This window comes from Callithrix jacchus, chromosome 2 (genome assembly GCF_049354715.1).
Source record: "Callithrix jacchus isolate 240 chromosome 2, calJac240_pri, whole genome shotgun sequence".
NCBI lineage: Eukaryota > Metazoa > Chordata > Mammalia > Primates > Cebidae > Callithrix > Callithrix jacchus.
Window position 1 is genome coordinate 136,897,413 of NC_133503.1, and position 25,102 is coordinate 136,922,514.

A 25,102-nucleotide genomic window follows, 5' to 3' on the forward strand; every position below is an offset into this window, starting at 1 on the left:
GGTAAAGTTTTAAGTAGCTTCTTTGGAAATAGCCTCCTTTAGATACTCTGATCCCTTAAATACAATAAAGCTCACAGGATTGGAGCTGTCTGAGACTCTGACTATAATCCTTATCCTTCCAAAAGAAATGGGAAATAAATATATATATGTGCATTTAAAAAAATGTTTATTGAACATCTAATATAGGTACAGCATACATGGTATTCCTCCCACACTGGGAGCATCTACATGAACACAGCCTTTGCTCCAGAGGGGTCTGAGAATCAGTCCACTGGCAATAGGCTTTCCAGATGGTAATCACACACATGGCTTTTATTCTTTTGCTTACCTGTCCTCATGTGGTGTTTTACATTTGTTTACTATCTGGCAGATACTTATAGCATTCTGTTTGCAGTGTTAACTGTATAGCAGGAAAATGTTAGCCTGTAACAAGAGTCTGTAATTCTTCCAGAAAAAAATTCTGTTAATATTCAGATGAATATTATAGGTAATTAGAACCATATACTCATCACCAACTGAAATTAACTATAGATCAGAGAGTAATTGTTTAAGAAGAATAATGCAGTTTTGCCTCCTTTGTACAGATAGCATCAATGGGTGATAAGGGTTTCCATGTATGTGTTGTAGGATTATCCTAAGACTTCAGGTCCAAAATATTCATCTTGACTACTTTAGATGAAATGATTTTAAAGATGTAATTCTGTATTTCTTGCCATTTTTGCATCCAGTGACTGAACATATTTCAACTTCTTTTTGATGACTCAGAGTCCTCACCTTGAGCATGAATAATTTCACTGTGCTACAGATAAACAGTGACGTCAGGGCCTGTCGAGTTAAGAGCTGCACTGGGAAAACTCCTAGGTAAATGGTCTCAGGGCCTTAGCTTTATTGAGCCTTTACAACTTTTCTAATTCTTCCCTAAATGTCAGGTTTTTACCTGTGACTGTTTTGCGTTTGTCTCTAGCAACCATTTCCCACCCTCGGCCTTGTATTCAGGAACTACGTTTTGAGCATTCGCTGTGTGGCAGGGCTTGCCTCTATCTGCAGAGGAGACAGTTAGATGGAGACTGCAGTACCACAGACCTACCCACATGGAGCATACCTGCTGGCGGGAGAGTCAAACAGCAAACAAGCCGCAGTTAAGCAAGATGATTCTCCTTTGCTTTGGTCTGGGGCAGTGAATAATCATACTTAGGAGGGGTAAGCCTAAATTGAGAATAAACAGCATCTAGGCCAGCCATCGTGGCTCATGCCTGTAATCCCAGCACTTTGGGAGGCTGAGGCAGGCAGATTGCTTGAGGCCAGGAGTTTGAGACCAGCCTGGTCAACATGGTGAAACCCCATCTCTACTAAAAATACAAAAATTAGCCGGTTGTGGTGGCAGGTGCCTGTAATCCCAGCTACTTGGGGGGCTGAGGTGAGAGGATTGTTTGAACCTGGGAGGCGGAGGTTGCAGTGTGCCAAGATGGTGGCACGGCACCCCAGCCTGGGTGACAGAGCAAGACTCTGTCTCAATTTTTAAAAATAAATAAGTAAAATAAGAATATATAGGATCCAAGAACCTTGTATGCTTAGAGTCCATTTCTATTTACTTCTTAGCAATTCCCAAGCAATGGGACTATCCACTTCATGGCTCTTCAGAAATGCAGAGCTTTAGTTTTTCCACAGGATACTGAGCATATTGAAAATGGCTCAGTATCACTAGAACCAAACAGCCCTTTGCCTGTAATTTAAAGTTGAGGACAACATGGCATCTGAGAGGCTACAGAATTCAAAATTCTAGTCATGATTTGCCTTCATCTCCAGATTTTTATATGTAACTGCCAAGTCCACCTCTTTATGTAGATGTCTCAGAGCATCTGACACATAACATTTGATTCCACCCACAATATTGCCTTTACCTTCCCAACCTTGGCAATAGCACTATCATCTTCCACAAATCAAGAAATTATTCTCAAGTTCTCTCTATTGTTCAGCCCCTGCTCACCCAGCTGGGGTGAGCCCTACATCCAGTTCACGAGCGAGGCCTATGGATTAAAACAACAGCAGCAGCAGCATATACCGAGTCTGAATCAGATCATCACTCCCCCTGCTTGAGATCTATCAGGACCTTGTTGTGCTCTTAGGGAACAATACTAGCTTCCCACAGTGGTTTCAAGGCCTGATATGATCCCTTTCCTGTTGAAGGTTTTATTCCCTTCTCCCCATGCTTCCTTTCATCATTCCTTAAAGCAGAACTTTCCAAATACAGCACTGAATGAAATGGAAAGGAACAACAGCTTCCCAGCTGAGTCCTTATTTACTGTTGATACCTTCCCCATAAAACAATAAGCAACAAACTCTCAGAACAGGCAGACTACACCAGTGAGTTCAGATGCTGCAATTTTAGATTATTGCCCAGCTTTCTGTTTTGTAAATCTGTAAAATTAAAACAGTGTTTTGTAAATTTAAAACTAAGCACAGTCCACAACTGGTGATACACCTTTCTTTTATTTTTATTTTACTTTAGATGTATACTATATCCAGCATTTCTTCCCCATGTTATCCCTCCTCACCCTCCCCACCCTCTCCATCCCCTGCTGTCCCTCCCCTACCCCTGCAACTGCCCCCAGTGTGTGATGCTCTTCTTCCTGAGTCCACGTGTTCTCATTGTTCAACACCCACCTGTGAGTGAGAACATGTGGTGTTTGGTTTTCTGTTCTTGTGTCAGTTTGCTGAGAATGATGGCTTCCAGATTCATCCAAGTCCCTACAAAGGACACGAACTCATCGTTTTTTTATGGCTACGTAGTATTCCGTGGTGTATATATACCACATTTTCTTTGTACAGTCTATCATTGATGGTCATTTGGGTTGGTTCCAGATCTTTGCTATTGTACACAGGGCTGCAATGAACATACATGTGCATGTGTCTTTATAGTAGAATGATTTATAGTTCCTTGGGTATATACCCAGTAATGGGATTGCTGGGTCAAATGGAATTTCTATTTCTAGATCCTTGAGAAATTGCCACACTGTCTTCCACAATGGTTGAACTAATTTACACTCCCACCAACTGTGTAGGAGTGGGAGTGTAAATTAGTTCAACCATTGTTGTTGACCTAACTTCAACCACATCCTCTCCAGCATCTGTTGTCTCTAGATTTTTTAATGATCACCATTCTAACTGGCATGAGATGGTATCTCAATGTAGTTTTGATTTGCATTTCTCTAATGACCAGTGATGATGTGCACTTTATCATATGTTTGCTGGCCTCATAAATGTCTCCTTTTGAAAAGTATCTGTTCATATCCTTTGCCCACTTTTGAATGAGGTTGGTTGTTTTTTTCTTGTATACCTGTTTTAATTCTTTGTAGATTTTGAATATTAGCTATACCTTTCTTTATCAATGAAACAGGGACCATCCCTTCCATCCCTTCATTTTATGAGATATTTTTGGAATATTTTTACAACTAACCAATCAACCGATGAATCCTCGATATGTGTCTACTATATGCAGGATATTTTGTGCAAGAATTTTAAGACACGGCCACTGCCTTTTGAGTTTATTACAATTTAGGTAAAAGACAGATATTCATATAAAGTTAATAATAAAAAGCAATATAGAATTAATAACATACCATTTTGTAGGCAATGACCTAAAGCATTTGAACTCCTGAGGGTTCTTCCAAGTCCATGATTTGCTGCTCTATTTTAGACACTAAATGAGTGATATAGATTGGTGTGCCTCAGTCTTTAAGGTGCAAAGAATGCCTGTTAAGATATAGATTCAGATTTAATGGATCTAAGCGGGACCCTAGTACTTACAGTTCTAAGAGATTCTCAGGTGATGGCAATGCTTTTGGGATGAAGAACACACTTTGAGTTGCAACAGGATAGAAAAATGCTACTCAAGGTATGTTCACCAAATTCCCAGGCCCCTCCCAGACCCTACTGAATCAGAATTCATGGGGATGGGCTCATGAATGATGTTTTAACAAATTCTCCAGGTAATTTTTATGCATTCTAAGGATTGAGAAGCACTGGTTCAGAGATTAAGTCCTATGAAGGCCAGATGCGTTGAATTCTGGATACATGTACTTTTCCCCAGCAAATAGTCCCCAGGGTGACATCAGTATTCTTGGCCTTTTTCAGGGACTGTCAATTTAGTACCAAGCGGCCTGGCTCAACTCTTCCAACATAAGCAGGCAGAAGACTGGCTAGGAGCCGTAACTAGAGACTAACACACCCCAACATGTTGTTAGGAACAGATTGGATCAGGCCAGAAAGAAGCAGTGATTTAGCCAGATTAATGGCTATTCTTATTGTAATACTCATGAAGAACAGAGACTTTATAATGGGTTTAGCAGATGTGGACATCTTAATGCCAGAGAGTCTCCCTGCCTAAAAGGGAATTGTAATCATCCAATGTTTTCCCATCCTCTGGCCTGAGACTGAGTTGTCACAGGCTCCCAGACACTGCTCCAGGCACCCCAGATGGTACTGGCGGACATACTCTGAGCATGTCATTATGAACACATGCAAACCACATGAGGGTCACTAGCTTCTGGATTAAATGCATGGTACTACCTCTACCCTCAAGGCCCCTAAGACACTGCTGGGAAAAGGAGGGGTAAGTGGGACCCCAGGTGCTGGGAGGTCTTGGAAAATTGAGGACCCGTGGGAAACCCTTAAGGAGAGGAAGCCAAGCAGACATAGGAGGATTCCTCTAACAGTGAGTTAATGTGACAGAAAATTATAGTCAAGTTCTGCACTTTTTCCGCTTTCTCTTTTAATTTCAATACTGTTTGACTATTTGGCTTAGAAAGCATATTTTTGAGATCAGGGTAGTACCATTAACTTTTCATTCTATCAGAAAATTGAAAAATGACTTTATTTAGTAGTATGCTGGTAGCATAATGACTTTGCTCAGCTAGCAGTAAAACAAAGGCAAATGCTAACTTGGAAGTGACAAATTCTTTGGATAATTAGTTTTCTTTAATGTATTTCGCAAATATAAGAACTTTATTAATCAAGATGTCACTGACCCCATCCAGAATCCAGTTCTAAAAGATAGAAAATCAGGATATCTGCACCAGGCCAGCATTATCCTGATGCCTTGCATTGAAGAGAAGCCCTTTCTGTTGTTCCCAAACTCAAAACACAATCAAAAACAACAAACAAAAGAAACCAGAGGCCCCACAAATGTAATTTCCGTGGTGTCAGAAGTGTTTGTTTTTTCCATTTCCTCTTCTACTTACTGGCTGGCTGTGAATCCTGCCTTGGGAGCTTCATTCTAAAGCCCTGAATTCCAGCAAGACACAAATAACAGTAGGATGGGCAACACTTTTAAATGTGCCCATTTAAATGAAAGTGAAGCATTTTGCCAGGAAAAGGGAGAATTCACAAAGGCCCTGGGGGCCCACAGCAGGTGCACCATTAGAGAAAATAAGGCAAAGAAGTCTTGAGACAGTTTTTCTATTTCCAGCCTGTTGCTGGGAAGAAGTATGACCTTAGGAAAGTTGATGTCTCATGAGAGTGAAGTTTCTCCAACTGACATGATAATCATTACCCTACATCTTATTCTTCCCTCCAAGGCTACTGAGAGAATAGAATGAAACGATAGTTTGAAAGGATTTTGAAAATTTGAGTCTTCTACAAATATGAACTATTACATGCTAAGGCAATTTCGTGGTCTTGTGTAAAGTAGATATGACCTATCAAGGGATATCAGGTACTAACAAATACACTGGAAGTGAGCTGAAGTTCTTTTAAAAAGAAGAGTTATTTTAGCAAGGCATGGTGGTGTGCACTTACAGTTCCAGCTACTCTAGAGGTAAGGAGGGAGAATCACTTATACTCAGGAGTGTGAGGCTGCAGTGACCTATGATTCCACCACTGCACTCTAGCCTGGGCATCAGAGCAAGACCCCATCTCTAATTAAAAAAAAAAGAAGAAAGAAAGAAAGAAAGAAGAGTGAGATCTATAAACAGTGCATGCATTCTTAGGAAGTCTCATTTTTTTTTAAGCTACAACAAAACCCAGTGCTGAAACTGCTAGACAGTAATCTAGGAAGCTGAGTGACTGTGTATGTTTGCAGTATCAGATGCTTAAGATGGGAGATACTTTATGGCTCAACCATAGAAACCCAACCTTTTGAGTTATTTTGATTTATTTGAACCTTCACTTTTAGGCTATCTTAACTAGCTAACTAGCTAACCTTTCTAGAACTTCACAAGGTGCAAAAAGCTTCTGTTTTAAATTGTTCATGAAATTATTTCAGGTGTTAGAGTTAGAAGGAGACAGCCTTGGAAATAATAAATATTAGGGGGGCAAAAAAGCCTTTGAGTATGTTAGTCATCGATCCCCAGAGTTTGTGAAGATGAATTTATTAGACTCCAAATCCCCCCAATCAGGCTGTGGATTATCTGGACAGAGGGCTGGGGGTGAACAGTATGAGAAGCATGTCTAACAGAAAGATGTTTCCACCTGGAAGAATGGCTCAGCTCCAAACTTATTCCTTGTGGACTTGTTAATTGGATTTGTTCTTGCAGTTAAGGCAAATCAGCATATATTCTAGTTAGTGGTTTCAGGCACTGCAAAATTGGAATTCTGCTCAAGGAAAGGTGGCCAAGAAATAAAGGCACTTTTCTCAAGGACTCTTTCAGTCCTACTGGACTGAAAGAAAATTTACATGTTAAACAGAGCCAGAAAGAAAAGTAAAAGTTCTATATGTCTAAATTTTACTTCTTGGGATGGGAGATTCAAATGCAGTGTACTTCAGCATTTCCACGTACCAAAAAAGCATTGGGTTAGGTAGTCCTTTGGAAAAAGTGCATGCATACAAACTCGTGTGGCCACAAATCCAGCAGCTCATGTCCCACCTGAACACTATAGTCATATAATAATCTTCATAGATAAATCATAATGCTGTCTGACTTATTAGAAGACAGTGCTACTGGCATTACCATTAGTGAGTGCAGGTGTGCTAAAAGATCCCTGTAATGAAGAGTTCTTTCCACACTGGATGTGTGAAGACTGTTCTTCAATTTGCAGCTGCAGCTGTTACTGCACAGTCAGTGCAGCTGTTGGGATTAAATTGTGTCTGGGGTTACATGCTGCTTGGGAAGAATCACCTCCCCCTGATGAGCCTGACAGGACCTGGGGAAGGTCCAAAATAAGGGGACATGAAGTAGTCAGCTTAGGTCTGCTGCTCCCCACCAGCAGTCATAAACTCAAAAGGCTACAGGGCTAAATGCAACATGGAATCAGATTGGATGCTGGAATAGAAAAGGCACTTTTGAGGAGGAAATGGTAAAATCAGAACAAAGTCTGTAGTTTAGTTGATAGTATTATGCTGGTGTTAACTGCTTAATTTTGGCAAATACACTATGGTTATGTAAGATGTTCACATCGGGGAGATGAGTAAAGAATGTTAACATCTGACATAAACATAGTGTATTTGCCAAACTAATACAATATGGGAAATATCTGAATTATCTTTGCAATTTTTCTGTAGATCTAAAATTCCTGTAACAATGTTTAAAATATTTGAAACAGTCTATAGCAGCTAGCATGTAATATGGAGGAGTGAAGTGGGCCAGGTTGGGCCTATCACAAACCGGTCAGCTCTTGTCCTATCTAGAGAATGCCTAACTGCTCACCCCTAGCCCATTGTTGCCATATGAAAATGCAGGCACTAGCTTTATAGAGTTTCTGGCTTTTTAGAGCTTATTTAAAACAAACAAAAACAACAACAACGAAAAAAACCAGAGCCTCCACAGATGTGATATCTGTGGCATCATCAGGTGTGTATATAATCCTGATATTAAAACAGCAACTCAAACATTTAAAAAAACCCATTAGGGACAAAGAAAATACAGCTACTCTGTGAATAGCAAATGGCCCATATTCATTATTTCTCTTCTAGATATCAGAGTGGTGATTGTGCAAGAAAATTATCCTAGAAAACTCAGAGTCATAAGTCCCAACCATGGAGGTTATAATTAGGCAGAGGTAGAGTGAAACCCGTAATTCTGCATTTTTAACACACCTCTCGGGTGATTTTGACATAAGAGGTTCAAGGATTTCACTCTGAGTAACACTCCTTCTAAAGAGATGGATTCCTCTTCCCCCAGCTTCATTGTTCTCTTTAATTCAACATCTTATTCTTTCCTCCTCAGTGATGCAACCTCAAGGCCAGTGTTAAAATTTAGGTCCAGGGCTAAGCTGTTCAATATGTGGATAGTGGAAAGTGGAAATGTGTGGCTCTAACTGTAAAATATACACAAGATTTCAAAGACTTAGTACCAACTTAAAAATGTAAAATATCAGGATAAATGTTTAATATTGATTAATTGTTGAAATGGTAATATTTGACATTTGTGTTAAACAAAATATATTACTAAAATTCATTTCACTTTCTACTAGAAAATGTAGCTCACCTATGTGACTGACTCATCATATTTCTATTGGATGGCTCTGATCTAAGAACCTTTGGTGAAGTATTGTTTTCCCCTCAGGCCTTAGTGTACCAAGCAAAAGGAGTGCTTGGTATTTAAAGTCCCTAGTTCTGCCCAAATCACCAGGACCAGAAATTTCACATGACGTTTGGGGAAAATTAATACTTTATGCGTCAGCATCCCCCTCTTGGCAGCAGGCTGAGATCTGCAGCCCTCAGTTTCCTGGGCATCTCTGTCTCTGCCATCAGAAGCATGATTCAAAGACATTCACATAATTAATATGTCACAGGATGAGACAGGAGCAGTTTTTCACAGATACTGTTTCCAAGAGATATAAGGAAAGCTACAAATTTTGAGTTAGATATTAAGTGGACATAGATCAAGGCAATGCCCTTGTTGTAATCTCAGATTAAGAAATAGTATCTTTAGTAGACACCTATAAAGAAAGGTTTTGGGAAACTTTTTAGACTAATGTTGGAGTCATTGAGTGAACAGGAGATACCAAAACATGGACACAGAGACTGGATAGAAATCCTACTGCGAAAATAGCAAGGGAGGACTGTGAGATCCTACTAGTTGTTTGGGTTGAGCAGAACATCTCAAACTGTTTTCCATCTCATCCATTTATCATATTTCCAAAGGTATTATGTGAGCACTTTTACTGCTTTTTCATTTGGAAAAGTGTTTATGTATATTTAAGGTGTACAACGTGTTTTGGTATCTTAATATACGTAGTGAAGTGATTACTACAGTCAAGCAAATGAACATACACTCATCGTCTCATGTAGTTACCTTTTTTCTTTGTTCCTTTTTATTTGTGGTAAGTACCTAAAATCTACTCTCTTGGCAAATTCCCAGCCTACAATACAATATTATTAACTGTAACCCTCATGCTGGTCATTAAATCTCTAGATTCATTTATCTTTCATAACTGCCACTTCGCACATTTTGACGTACATGTTCCCATTTCCCCTCACCCTGGGTAACTCCTGTCTCACTCTTTGTTTCTATGCATTTAGTGGTTTGAGATTCCATGGATAAGTGGCATCGTACAGTATTTTTCTTTCTGTGTCTTCCTTATTTCACTTGGCATATCCTGTATGTTCATCCATGTTGTCACAAATCTTTTTAAAGGCTGAGAATGTTCTGTCATACACAAACACACACACCAGAATATTTTTATCCCTTCATCATCGAGGGACACTTAGGTTGCTTCCATATCTTGGCTATTGTGAACAATGCTACAGTGAACATGGAAGTGCAGCTGCCTTTATTTGGTGGTGATTTCATTTCCTTTGGGTATATACCCAGAATTATTACTGCTGGGTCATGGGGTAGTTCTACCTTTAGTTCATTCAGGAACATTCACACTATTTGCCAAAACAGCTACACCAACCTACACCTCCACCAACAGTGTACTAGGGTTCCCTTCTCACCACACCCTTACCAACATTTCCTATTTCTTGTCTTTTTGATAAAGCCATCCTTACAGGTGTGAGATGATATCTCACTGCAGTTTTGATTTTATTTGTCTGATAATTAGTGATGCTGAGCAACTTTCTACATACCTTTTGGCTATTTTTATGCCTTCTTTGGAGAAATATTTATTCAGGTCCTTTGCTCATGTTTAAAAATAGGGTTATTTACCTATTTATTCTGCTGTTGAGCTGTGTAAGTTTTTTTATATATTTTGGATATTAACCTCTTACCAGCTACATGGTTTACAAATATTTTCTCCCAATTCATAGCTGCCTTTTTATTTCGTTGAAGTTTCCTTTGTTGTACAGAAGCTTTACAGAAGTTCTTTGAAAATGTCTATGTGCTTCAAGAGAAACTTTGTTCATGTGTTTGATCCATTTACACTTACTAATCAAAATGCCATTTTGTAAGAACCATTTGATGACCAAAAATATACCTGATCTCCATTTATAATTTCATTTTCTTTCAACCTCAAAGTCCTCTTGTGCCTATACAGTAACCTGTATTCAGGCCAGAACCCACACAGTTCAAGTAGTTTTACAACTTGGCAAGATGAACTTTACTGATTCTGTTTTAAAAGCTGCCCTAGAATCTACATCTACCTGCTCATTCTTTTGGGAATCCTGTTTTTTGTTTTTTTTTTTTTTTGCTTTCCCTGCCTGGGTCATATGTATTAATCTTTGTTGATTGTTTTTAAAGAAATGTCTGCATTCAGCATCTCCTTTCCTTTGGCAATTATCTAATTCTTTTCTGTTTCAACCTTTTGTTGGCAGGCCCCCAACCCCCAACCTCTGCTTTGGGTTTTCAAAAATCTTGCCACTCTCTGCTCCCATGCATTATCCACCTCTCATCAAGTTCAGTTTTCCTTTCAAGTTAAACCCTCAACTTACAAACGTTTGCCTTTAGTGCAGGGTAAAGGCTTTCCTACTGCTTGGCTTCGATTCCCAAGGTTTTGCAAGTGTCTTTCAGATTGTTTTTCCTTCTTTCCCCTCAATTCTATTTGTGAGTAGTTCAGGTATGGAAAATCTACAGAGGTGTCATCTTTCCTATCAGTAGTATCACACACCTGTAGCCATCAACACCCCTGTAGAAAGGGTTCCATGTTACTAAAACAGAGATGGGCTAGGACACTTATCCACTTGGCCCCAATTCAGAAGATTTAGGACTATTCAAAACCAATGGACCTGGCAGCACATTCTGGTAGAACTATCCACAGCTCTGCCTCTTACTTTTGATTTGTTAATGAGCAGGAAATAAAAAACAATGTGCCAATAATAAGTAAGGCTTTAATGACGGTGCTATATAAACATTCCAGAAAATGTCATTTTTAGAAGATATAATTATGAGCAGTCTACATATTCCAAGTCAGAGATGATGATTTTAACAGACACCTGACTACACATTTATCTTCAGGATTCCCATCTTTTACCACCTTGGTCCATTCAGTTTCCTAGCCTCCTTATTCAGACAAAGATTTTCCCAAGATGCTTGGTACTCCTCACCTCAGCCTGCTTCTTGGGCCCAGTCCCATGTGGGAGATCCCAAACCATACCAAAATAAACACAATTTGCATCTTGCTCCTTTGGGAGCTTCCTTTGAGAGCTACCTGAGAGTAAGAGTCAGAATATGAAGTAGTGAGGCTTAGATGCCTCAGCATCTTTCAATTCTGAAATAAGGCAGGTGCATTAGAACCATAAAATAAGGATCAAAATGGACCAAGAGCTAGACTTTAGAAGACAGAGATGGTAAATACATCAGAGACGTAGGTTAAATAGAATTGCTATAACTGAGCATGAAATTAAACTCTAAGCCTCATAACAATAGAAGGGAAAGTGGAAATATGTTTAGCTTTATGGTTTTCAGTATCTGATAAGGAAAGCTTGTAAGTTCTTTGGTAGGGACTTTTTTTCCTGACAAATTCTTTGAGGGAGGTTTTCACTGGGTTGATTTTTATAAAAATGACAATATAGGCTTATAGAAGATGTAGAAATGATTTTCATACACTCATTTTTTATACTGACCTGCAATCAATACTGAGGGCAAGCTGTTTATTAAATCATAACTCTAAAGATATTTGTTTAGGAGTTTAGACCCATAACCTCCTGGTGATTTATCATGACACACAAACCTCAAAGAGCCTAGAGAAATAGTAGTTAGCATGACTCACAGATGCTCACTCTTGAGACTTGGTTGTTTGTGTTGATTGCTAGGCAGAAGCTGGAGCCCAGTCCATGTGTTTGAAAGCGAAGTGAGCCATATGCTCTGATAGCAGGTATCAACACTGAAATTTTATTATGAGATGATATGGTTTGAATGCATCCCCTCCAAAATTCAGATATTGCCAATGTGATAGTATTAAGAGGGGAAGCCTTTAAGAGGTGATGAAGTCATGAGGGCCTCTTCCTAGTGAATGGGATTAGGTACCTCTATAAAGGTACTTGAAGAGGGGTGTTCACTTCCTCTTGCCCTTGCATCTTATGCTATGTGAAGAAAATACCTAATACAATGTAAAAGCTACACAAATACTTGACTTTATTTGCATTTTTATTTATTTTTATAATAAAAATTTATTATTTTATAATTTACTCCCAGACTGGAGTGCAGTGGTGTGATCTCAGCTCACTGCAACTTCCACCTCCTAGATGCAAGCGATTCTCCTGCCTCAGCCTCCCAAGTAGCTTACAGGTATGTGCCACCATGCCCAGCTAATTTTTGTATTAGTAGAGGCAGGGTTTCACCATGTTGTTCGGCTGGTCTTTAACTCCTGACCTAAGGTGATCCACTCACCTTAGCCTCCCAAGTGCTGGGATTACGGGCATGAGCCATTGCACTTGGCCTATTTTTAAAAATATTTTTGCTCTGTGGTTCAATCTGTGGATGCAGAACCTATGGTTATAAAGAGCAGACTGTATTGCAGAAGATTGCTTATCAAAATGACTGAGATCTGAATTAATTGCTATTAAGGATATTCCTTGTGTTTAGGGAGCATAAGATAAAAAACATACTATAATTTTATGAAGATGTTTTTATGTAAGATTTTTGCACAATAATATAAATTAGTGCTTTAATTATTAATCCACCCCCAAGCAAAAAAGCTGCAAATAAGTAACCAATGACTAAAAATTAAAAATAAAACAACCAAGGTTCATAAGCAGTCAGTAAGATTGCTGTGACATCACCATGGATTCAGCCATGACCCTGCTAACCCCACTGACCTGGCCTGTGGACCACACTATCACCCCATAGCAGGCATGGCATGAAATCATTCCTCAATTATTTCAAAATGACAATATTATCTTTTAAAAGGATTGAGCCTTTAAAAAAATCTTTTTAGAACCATTCTGGGATTTGCATACTTTGTGAGATCAGACTCCCAGATTTTATATTGTTTTTCAAGGCAAACTGAAGTAGGGAATGGGCTGTTTCTCCTGAGCAGTGGTGAAAAGGGAAATTGGGACACTAATTAAGACACTTCCCAATTTTTTGTGTGCAATCTTATATTCCCACTCTGTCTTCATTTTCCCCAAAGTGAATAGTGAATAGTCCTCAGTATTTTTGTTTGTTGAAAACCTTTCATGTGCATTAGTATTATTACTGAAGATCTTCTCTAAATGTGCTAAAGAGAGGAAAATTGGCAATGATGTTTCTCAATTAACATTTCCAAACAATACAACCAAATTTTATAAATACATTCAAAGCAGGAAGTGTGGTACCTACACTAGTAACCTGAACTCTATCCAGGATATTTTGGATGAATTCAATCAAAAGATGTAAGATGGAAAAAACGCCATCTTCTTTTATAGCTGTAGGATATTATCAAGTGCTTCGATGTGATATTTTTAGATCAGAGGTTTTAGTTCAGAGAAACAATGCAACCTTCCTCAAGTATATTCAGGAAAAGCTGTTAATCCATGTCTGGTCCTTGTCTTGCAGCCCTGCAACCCCCTTTGCTCCCTACCTATAGGATCCATGCAGTGATGAGCTGACATCCCCAGCTAGAGCATACAGTCCATCACTGGTTGGTAGGCAAAACTTTCTCTTGTAATGCAATTTTAGTAACTATAATTCTGCCTTGCTCTTCTTATCTGAATGTGGCAGACGGGCTAGCTGGCCACCAAACTTCTTTCTTCTTCTTCCTGCAAACTTAGCTGGTGGACACATATTTGCCGAGTAATATAGCCAGGTGGCCAATTTCTGACCAGCAGATTTTAGGCAGAAATGATAAGGGCCCCTTCCAGACCTGGTCCATTAAAAACCTCCTGCATGTGATTCTCCATGCTTTCCCCCTTGTAAGTTCCATTTGATGATGGGAGAGCCACAAGATGAAAAGAGCCTCAATCCTTTCCTTTTTAAGGGGTAACTAAGTCACCCCTTAAAAAGAGGTGCTTATTAATCAAAAATCTTTGGTTTGAAATGTAGGTGAGCAAGAGATAAACTCTTACTGAGTTGAGTCACTGTGACTTGGGGGTTCTATTGCATCTGTTACAGCAGCAAGACTTACCTTAACCAGTACATTGAATACCTGTTGCAATCTTCTTGGTTTTTCCAAGTCCCTTTGAGGATTAGGGCCCTGAAATACTCTTATCAGTTGTCCCCACACGTTTGGAGCCATCCCTGAACTTCAGCTGATTGACCTGAACCTTGGACTGCTACTATCTTAGTGCTAAATACCCACCTGTCCTGTGAGAATGTCTTACCTCTGAATTCTCTCATCACTGGACTGAGATGCTTTGGCAGATATGATATCCCAAAGCCAACTGCTTGTTTGCTTCTTTTTAGGTTCTCTGCTCAATCTCATTATCTGTAAGCCTGACCTCCCTGCCTCAATTTGTGTCCCCTCATTCCCTTGGTACATTTAATTCTATGTTCTGACACCTCCCAGTCTGTTTTATTTGAACCACTGATGAATATCGCCTGTCCAAACTCTAAGCCAGAGGTTCTTAAAGTGTGGTCCTTGAGCCAACAGCATTAGCAGAAATTCAATTCTCAGGGTTCATTCAAAATCTACTGCATCAGAAACTCCAAGGGTAGCTCAGTAATCTGTGTTTTAATAACAACTCTGCCACCCCCAGGTGATTTTGAAGCATCCTCAAGTTTCAGAACCACTGCTCTAGAATTCAACATTCAGGAGCATAATCTTCGGCCTTATCCACCAGAACAAACATTAGAAAGCAGTTGTGCTGTAATTTCTTCCAGCAGAAGAACATGTCTGGAAGTTACCCAGATAATCCTGGCTTTTCCATTTGGTGACAGTCTTACGATATTATCTCTTTGAAATAAAACTTAGAGTTCCTAACACTAAGATAAAGCATTTTGATTAAGTACATGACCATAAATTACAGTGCTTTTCCAACATGAAACAAGTAGAGCTCTTCAAATCTTTTTATTGTGTGTTTTCTTTTTAACCCAGCCATGAAAATTAGATCACTGCTAGAAAGCCAAGAGCAAGATCCATATTTTCTGGAAAAATATGCTGAGCTTAAATCTCACTGTGCTGTTGATGAGGTCACCTTTCATCTCTAAAGGGTATTTGATGCTGACTAAATAATGATGTTTAAGGTTGCAGAACTGACCCTGAAAACACCGATTTTCCTTTTAAAAATGTTTTGTCAAACAGTGGTCCCTGGGGAAATAATTAAATGATGAATATCTTAGTTCCTTCAAAAAGGTCAATATACTAAAATATGTAGTGGGTCACTTTGAGACTGGTTTCCTTTCTTAAGAAGGTGACAACTTGGTGAAGATGATGAGACACTTCTAGTGTTGTCTTTTTCCTCTCACAGCCTTAATTACCATGGAATGTTTATTCAGAGTGTTTGCAAAATTAAAGACTCCCTGGAGAAAATGATATTTGAAAGCCAGGTAATCTCTGGAAAGCAGACTGAAAAGAAACTAAAAATAAACATGTTTAAGTACATGAGAAAATGGACAGTGTCAACATTGCGAAAACGATTCCACGCTCTCATGCTAATGATATGCAGCAATAGTTGAGAGTTTTCTATTTGTGTCTTAAATATTTTATGGTAACTTTGAAAGATTTCCAGAACTCAGCAAGGCACAAAGAAAAGCATCACTCTGCTGGCTACAGCTAAAGTTCACAAAGCATAACCAGTGCCGCTTCACAGAGGTTATAGCCTAAACGAGCCTCCACCATCCTGAGTCCCAAAATTGGTCGTGGTCAAGCTCATGTAGATGGGGAAGTATTTTGCATGCAGGGATTTGTGTTTGGCATTCACTTTCCAGCTCTAACTGTAATACAAGCTCAGAGAAGTAAATATGTTTAGACCTGAAGGATTTTTTTTGCGCATGTTGGAGCAATGATGCAAATTCCTATGAAAAGAAATCAAATAAACATAAAGGTAAAGGGAAAGGCTCAGGATATACAACTTACTTAAGACATGCTCAACAAATCTTAACCAACCCCTTCAGATTTCTTTTCAGACAGGAGCAATAGAGGCTAGTTCTTATTTACATGGTTGACTTCTAGCCCAAATGTGTTTATTTTCAAAAACGTTTTCGATTTCTTAAAGTAAAAGATTGAGATCATTGTCATCAACAGCAGCATCGCCAGTCTGTGTGAAATGTTTATGCTTCTTTTTACTTCAGTTAATCCCTTGGAAAGTGTGACCAAATGCTTGTTATACTGTGCTTCCATCTGTTTTTAAAATGCCTACATCTTCTGAAGGAAGAAAGTCCAGCAGTGGAGCTAGACCAAAACTTCGACCTTGTTCAAAAGCATCTCAGTGTCTTTCTCTAACGTTTCCAATAAATTATCATCATCATCAAAATTGATTTTTAAGATAATGTTTACATGGAGCTCTGTGCTATATAATGACAGTCTAATGAACAGGGAGCCATATTTCTAAAAACTTAAGACTTGAGATAGCACTCACAAAGATGGACATGAGAGAAATAAGCACTACCAGCCAAACCATGTTTAGTTATAAACAAAGCAAACATCAATAGAAAATATTAATATAAAGAACAGGGGAAAGGGTCATACATGATGTGGTACAAGAAGCAGTGGTGGCTATTGCAAGCTTAAAAGGAACAACCTCTGTAACACAAAACATCACACACACACACACACACACACACACACACACACCTTTCCTGGTGTTAGTACTACATGGAGATCTTCCTTATGGGTGGGTTAAAAGGCTGCCCATGTTTTCCACACCTTTGCCCACCGGGTTGGACCTCAGGAATGTGTTGCTCCCTTTTTAGTTTAAAGTTCAATCAGAAAGAGCCTCTTTCCAACCAACGAATATTTAAAGGACTCCTCCCATGAGCTTGCAAATGGTACCAAGCCAGAGGATGCTGATTTTTGCAAAGATAATCATAAGCCTTTGAGTTAGAGAAACAGAGAGCCACCTTATCCCAGAGTGACAGCCAATATTTTGCAGAATATATTAGAGGGAAGCAGGATCTTCCATAGAAATTAATTCATAAAGACATCATCTTCAAAGCCTGTATCTGGACAAATTATAAGCCAGAAAGTAAAATTTAATAATGAAGACACTGAAGCAAGAAGCAGACACCTAAACATGCATAACACTGTTTGAGGCAAGATTACCATGGAACATTCAAGAGGCTCCAGACTAGACCAACAGAGATGGCTCCCTTAGCCCCACAGGTTAAAGGCCGTCTCTAGAGGTGGCCTCTGTGATAAGGGCATCAGGAATGATACAAAGCTTAGGGTATACCTTTTTATCAATTGCATGCAATTAATATTTGAAAATTACATTAGGTCTTACTTCAGAGTATGAGCCTAATCACTCCATCAAGATCTTTTATCATCTTCATAAAGTTTTCAGTTAAAAATTAAAGCAAAGGAAAGGGACTGTCAAGTTTTATCATCTAGATTACATTAAATATGTACCTTCATAATTCAAATAATTTAGATAAAATGGTTTAATTGTAAACCAGATAAAAAAGAAAGATCTATAGGGATAAATATAAAGAGAAACCAAGGTTGAGAGCCTTCTTGGCTACTACAATGAAGTTATGTGTGAAGAGTGGAAAATACCAGGTGAATGGCCCCATTACAGATGCCTACCTGGGTGGGCCCTAGTATGGTACCCAATTTAGTTTTCTTGCTTTTCAGCTTAAACCTCCATAGAGAAGCTGCCATTTGATTTCCTGCTTTATGGGAACTAGGTCCCCCATATCCCCTTGTCTCCTCAATGGCAAGGCTGAGAGATGCTTCTTCCTCTGAGTAGTCATCTCTTTAGTCACTTCTGTTCCTTACTTCCCCATCCCTATCCTGACTAAAATCACATGCTCATCTCAGCTTTTCTTAGGAGAGTGACTGGTTTGCAACCAGTGATCCCTCTTCTTCTAGTGGGATTCTGTTCCTTCCTTGTAGGACCCAAGTAAAGCAATGTCTTAGACATGAAACAAACATACCATCCACTTGGCAAGTATCGCTCATGTGTCCTAATGGGAGTTTGGTTACCAAGCTTATCCAGCTCAGCCCTGGGCTTGGTGAACACAAGCTATACAGCCAAAATAGAAACGTGATAGTGAACAGGAAAGGGAAAAGGCATTTTAGATTCTGTGCATAGACACAGGGGAGATCAGAAGTTTGTTCATTCATTCAACTATTTATTAAACTTACACCATGTCAGGTGGTATGCTAGTCAATGTGGATACAGAAGAAAAAAAACAAAGTCTGCAGATGAGAAAGATCTTTAGGAAAAGCATGGGAAGCTCTTGAGATGGAGAATGGCATCATTATAGCACAAACAGAATAATACTTCCTCAGTCCATAAAGGATTGACAAGAGGGCTGATGAACACAGAGAGAGATTGAGATAGTCCAGGTGAAAATTCTCCACAGCCTTGACCACTGGTTCTTAATCATCTTTTTCTGCTGTAGTATTCTTAGCGAAGGAATTCACAACAGGCTATATATCGTACGGCCATGACCAAGTATGAGAGATAGGGTTAATTGCAACAGAAAATCCAAAATATCAAAGGGCTTAAACAAAAAGAACCTCTCTACCTTGATCTTGATCTCTATCTCTGTATTTCTAGAGTCCAGGGTTGGAACAAAGCTCCATGGTCATCACTAACCCATCTTCCTCTAAACCTACCAACCTGGATGGTGGTTTCTAACCTAAAGTTACTTTGTGGTCCCAAATGGCTGCTGGTAAACCAGTCATTACATCCATAGGACAGGCAACAGGAGGAAGAAATCCAAAGCAGGTCGCAAGGCTCCCTTCCCAGTTAAGTCTGCTTCCTTTAAGCAAGCTTTCTGGAAGTTCCAGGCACTATTTCCCCTTCAAATTTCATTATTCAGAACTTAGTTATATTGCCACACTTACATGGAGAAGAGCCTGGGCACATTGCCACTGCAAATAAAACAGAGGTTTTGCTAGAGGGAAGAGGAGATTGGGGTTGCAGCCAGGTCTGCCTCTGCCATGCCAAGGTTACACACCCATTCCCAAAGCCCTATCCCCAACTCGATCCCTCTCTCTACTCCTCAGGTAAGTACATGAAACAAATAGGAATATTATCATAGGGCTAACCTTGTACCTACATTAGTTAGATTTTTAAGAATAACAAACTGCTTGCAAACTTTGGGGATTTATGTACTATTATGCTGACACACCTCAAAATCCACTGTCATTTACCAAGGCATTGTGACATTATCACTGAGAACACTGCCTATGTAAAGTGGTAGCTGGGTTGATAAAAAAAAAAAATGGACTGAGAAAATGTGAAGGAAAAAGTGAATGATGGATTTTGCAGAAAGATGACTTTAGACGTGAAAAGATGTGAGAGGTAAAAAAATATTTAGAGGATTTTTCCAGGAATGCTAGCAATCTAGCTGTGGTGGTTATAATGGAAATACTCTTAACGAAACACTGTTGGCCTCAGGGCCTCTCACAGGACAGGACCACAAATACGGTCTATGTTAGCTTGGTGGCCCCCAATAGACCATGCCTCCTGGAATTCATGATTTTGTGAGGCCCTTCCCATGAATCTGGGCTGTCCTGGGGTCACTTAAACCAGAAATGAAACTGTGCCAGTGGCCAGCCTACCTTTAGAGTCCTAGAAGTTTCTATTTTTGCTTCTTGGCTATCTTGAGTTGCCATGTAAGAAGTCTTGCTACTCCACTGGAGAGGCCATATAGAGGAGAAGTTCCAAAACTACATGAAGAGAGAGAGAACCCAGTAGTCCCAGCATTCAGTAAAAGTACAGACCCCCAAACTCTCTGCCAGACAGGTGATTGCAGCCAAACAATGGCCACTGGCAAGCCCGCCTGACACAGTCATTTGCAAATAAAATGGTTGCCTTTTTAAAGCCACCACATTTTAGAATGGTTACCAGCAATAAATAACTAAAACACCACTACCCCAAAACATATCTGCAGGCTTATGATGGGACCCAGCCAATGTGGCCATTACAGCTTGTAATGGTAGTTGGCCCCAGCTGGCCTCTGCAACTGCAGCCAAGGGAGTTGGTGCCCTCTGGACCCCTCCAGTCTCCTACCAGCACCACTTCTGACGTTTATTCCTGGAATGCGCTTTCTTCCATCTCCCTTGTCCTGACTCTGGCAGGAGCACACCTTGCCCTGTATCCCCAGCCGGTCTCCCAACAGGAACTTGTGCCACCTTTCCCCAACTTTGGAACATGCACCTCAAGTTAGCCAGTCTAATGTATGTATGTTTGTGGAGGCAGGAGAGAAGTTCTAACTACACATGGGTCAAGGCCTGTCCTGGAACCAAGGCCAGAAAAATAAGCTCCTGGCATCTTCAATTGGAATCTGGAATGCATTTCCCCATAAAAGCAATATTGTAGATGGTTTTAGGTCTTGTAGTACTATTAAGCTATACTGCCAATTAAATAGACATTTGGGGGCTGGTCTGGAAACATAACTACCCCTTATAATATTGCCCTACCGAGAAACGAGATCCAGATAACTGGCTGAAAAATGACCCTTTGGAAGTAACCCGATTATAAGTCAGAAACTGTCATCCTATCTTGATTACCAAGCGTATAGTAGATGCTGTAGGGGAAATAGGAGAAAACACTGAGGCTTATTCCCAAGAAGTTACATTTTATTTGGAAGATGAAGACACACAACAAACAGACCAGGCAGTATATCAGCAAGTCTTAAACTGTGTGGGACTGACAATTAAGTGCTTCAGAGTTAGAAAAGCAAGCCCAAAAGTTGTCTTTTTGATTGCTTATTTACACTGGCTTCTAGAAACCTGTTTTGAGATGTCTTGTGGACTCAATGTTATTCACAATTGCCCAAGTGCTAGTTCACTGTTAATGGGAAATGGGTGGGCAGGTATAGGAGGCATCTGGATTCACCTGGCTGTAGAGAATAAGGTGAGTTCTGGAGATTAGGGATTAGCTACAGGAGGGGAATAGCCAGGTGGCTTCGTAGAAACCAAGGAGTCTTTATAGCTGGCCTCTTCCTCATTAGGAGCCTCCAAAGAGGTCCCACCACTGTGCTTCTTAGCCTGTGGTCTGAGAACATTTGTATCAGAATCACATGGAGTGCTTACCGAAAATGCTAATTCTTGGACCCCAACCCAGAGACAAGGAACCAGACTATCTTGAGGGTGAGGCTTGAAAATCTGCATTATTGATAAACTCCCTAGCTGATGGCTGTGCTAACTGAAGTTTGAAAACTGCTGTTCCAAACAAAGCTGTCCACTGTCCCAGAGGTGGAAGAGTCCTGCTAAGATTCCCAGGAGTATCTTCCACTAGGAAGCTATCATGCATCCATATTGCTAGCCTTAGCTCCTTACAGGTTCAATTATTGTAGCCTTTGCTATCTCTAGCCAATCTTCTTGGAGAAAATAATTATGTTCAAAGAGCCAGGCAGGAGGACGGGGAGGCTTTCATACACTCTCCCACCATTTTTTGGCTCTATTTCCATCCCAGCCTCAGCACTGCATATACACTAAAAACATGTCTAAGGCATCTGGACTGAAACCCAGCATCTGTTGTAAGAAAAATGAGATTTTCAAGTGGGGCCTCTTTGGAGTGGGATGGTGCCAAGTGAGATGGGGCCTCCCAGGTAGACTCCATCACATGGAAACTTACAAATAAATTTCTCCAGGACTGGAAACTGTGCTCTGAGCAGGATTCCAGAATTCATGCAAGAATATGTTCCACTCTTTGCGTGGGGTTCTTGCCTCAAACGCCTGTCATCAGGACCATCCTACTGTCCTAGAGGGCATCTGGGCCCTTCACCATAGACCTGCAGGCATCCTAGTGTCAGCATCACAGCCTGCTGGGCATTGTGTTGGTGAAATAATTTTAGAATGAGGCATCCATGCCCATGTAGTGGGTAACCATGAGGTAAACAGCCTTGGGGTTGTTGCTCCCCGCTTCCTACCACTCACCCCCACTTCAGCAACAGTGTGAACACCTGGGAATTTTATCTCTATCACCCCCAGGAAGGGATGCTGCCGCCCAAGCATGGATGACAAGAGAATCAAACTCTTAGCATCTCCCATTCAGAAACCTAGGCCCAAGACATAAACAAAATATTTAGATAACTATGTAATTATAGTTAGAATTATTTCCCACTCCCCTGACACCATCCCTTACCCCAGACTAGGGAAAATTATACAGACGGAGAGAAAGGACAGTCAGAAGGGAAGGAAGATGCTAGTCCAGTGGGTCATTCAGCCCGGCCTTCCCCACTACTGGGCAGGTCCCAGCTGAGTCTAAGAATCTCAGGGAGGTGGGACCCCTGTCCTTGGCCCTTGGTTGTTTGCACTGATGTCAGATGTTTGGATGGAACAATATACATTTCAGAATGTCAGTCGGCAAGGAAGGCAGGCAGGGCTCAGACTCATTTCTCCCCTCCCCACACCTTAGAACTATGTAATCAACTGGGACATAGTGGGAATCCTGGGAAAGGTGATGGGAGCTTGCACTGACTGAGCTTTAGAGGCTCTAAATGGAAATGAAGTTCAGATAGGTTCAGAGAGTTTGCAGAAATTCACCTATCCTGCATGTCTACATTTCTGGCATATTTATTATTAGCTTTAGGAAATTTCTAAACAGCATATAGGTCATGGTAGTAAGCATATGAGACAAAGTGCTAAGGTTGGAAAACCCTTTATCCTAGCTCCCTTAGGGCTCAGTTAGGAGCCCAAACCTGACTATTTTGTTCTGAAAGGAGTTCAGAGACAGGGCTGGCACAGCCCCCTGAGATTCCTCATAATTTGACATCTAGGAGCATGGCTGATTTGCTGGAGCAAAGCAGGTGACGTGAATGTTCCAAACCTTCTCCCCATCCGAAGACTAACAGAACCTTGCAAATGTGAATGGCTTCATCCTATACTCAAGGTGTTCTGATCATTGCCTGAGAAATGGCATAAAAGACCTTTAAAAATAGAAAACATTATAAATGGGCCATCAAGTGGCTTATTGGATCCTGATATTGTCATCTTAGGATGCCAAAGCTATTTATCAATCAAAGCCTGGAATTTCCTGCTAAAATTCAATGTTTTGCTAATGATATTTACATTAAGTCTGGGATTCAAATCTGTACATTGTCGAAACGTATTGGCTAGACATGATACTCTAAGAACCTTCATGTTTTATCAAAAATATGTTTGGGTTTATATTTTGAGATTATAAAGTTGTGTATTGCTTTTTCATTTTCCATTTCTCTTTTCTGTTTTCCTATTTGTATGTTTCTCATTCTCACTGTCCACATAATTTTTTCTCGCATTTACTTTTTTTATTTTCTCTTCTCCTGTTTACATTTCCTCCTCATCTTAATAATTATCTTCTTTATCCCTCTTTCCTTTAGCTTCTCATTTTTAACTCTTGCTTCCCTTCTTTGTCCTTAGTTCTATTGCTTCAAAATAGTATTAATAGCTTTTTCTGAGTACTTAGTATATGCTATGCTCTAATGTGTTTTACTTGTATATTTTAGAGGAGGGAAATGAGACTCAAACTGAGTGACCTGACCAAGAACACACAGCTGGGAATTGGAGAACTGGGGCTCAGGTGGAAACACCTGCATCTAGAGCCTGGCCCTGCTTCATCTTCTCCAGTCATGCCCCATTCTGTTTCTCCACCTTCTTTACCTCGGTTACCCCTGCCTGTCTCCACCTCCTTCTTCTTACTGACCCTTGCTCCCCAAACTACACATGCTGAGATCTACTCCCTGCCCAAGCCCGTCGTGTGGATCCATAGTGCAGTGTGTGGCTGGCAGGCACTATATATATCCTGTCTCTCTCTCCTGTCTCACGCCCATCTGGGGAATATGCTCAAATGTCACCTTTCAGGTCATGCTTTCAACTAAAAGCCTTCCTTTCTTCCTACGCTATGACAATTCAGAGCCCATGTTTGATTCGGAGTTTCTTCCCTCTTCTGCATATGATTGTGTGTGTATGTGTGTGAGATACGTGCACCATATGCAATTTTTTTCTGAAAGGCTTCTTTGAGAGGGGGGAAAAATCACTACTTTGATTAATGCTTGCTAAGTCTGTCGAACCTGAATGCCCGCAGCGGGCCCTTTTGCTGCCTGTCAACCTGTTCCCCCTAGGTCCGTCCTTGCATGCTCCTCACCCTCAGTTGGTGACCTTGCTTCCTAAACACCCCAGCAAAGGAAGGAAGTCCGAGTAGAACTCCCTCATTTAGACTCTCATCTGAGCGTCAAACGCACTTACCTGCTTGCCTACTGCTTCCGGCGCTCCTAACCCCCCTTCCGGCCTCTTAAAGAGGAAGAGGCCCACGCATGCTCTGTGAAGCTGGCCCGCCCTGGGCTCCTCCTTTTATACCCGCCCTGCTCGGCAGCGTTGCTCTCCTGGGCTTCCTCTCCTCTCTTGAGCTCTTACCTTTGCATTCTGCAGTGGGTCAGAGCCAACGTTATGAAGATATACTGTTTGTAGCTCTCTTCTTTAAAAGAAAAAAAAGGAGGGAGGGAGAATTAAAGAAAAGAAAGGTGGGGAAAAGGAGGGGAGGGAGGAACGGGCAGAACAGGGAAAAAGCTTTTTCTTACCTTTTCCTTCTCTAGCTTTTATCTTATTTTTTTTCCTTACCTTTGAGGGAAGACTCCTCCAAGACTTTTTATTTATTTTTTGAGATGGAGTCTCACTGTGTCTCCCAGGCTGGAGTGCAGTGGCATGATCTTGGCTCACCAATCTCCACCTCCCTGGTTCAAGCAATCTTCCTGCCTCAGCTTCCCAAGTA

The 25,102-nt window shown here is 40.5% G+C and overlaps 1 long non-coding RNA gene across 3 annotated transcripts in view; it reads right to left on the reverse strand.

Moving 5' to 3' along the window:
- The window catches only part of LOC103791554 (uncharacterized), a 34,687-nt gene extending 10,080 nt beyond the window's left edge, over window positions 1-24,607 (reverse strand). For all 3 annotated transcript variants that reach the window (XR_004739857.3, XR_004739856.3, XR_013532604.1), the window contains exons 1-2: window positions 24,580-24,607; window positions 19,969-20,076 (exon numbers count right to left, since the gene is read on the reverse strand). This is a non-coding gene — a long non-coding RNA (uncharacterized LOC103791554). The remainder of the gene's footprint in view (window positions 1-19,968; window positions 20,077-24,579) is intronic.
- Window positions 24,608-25,102: the final 495 nt, after the last annotated feature.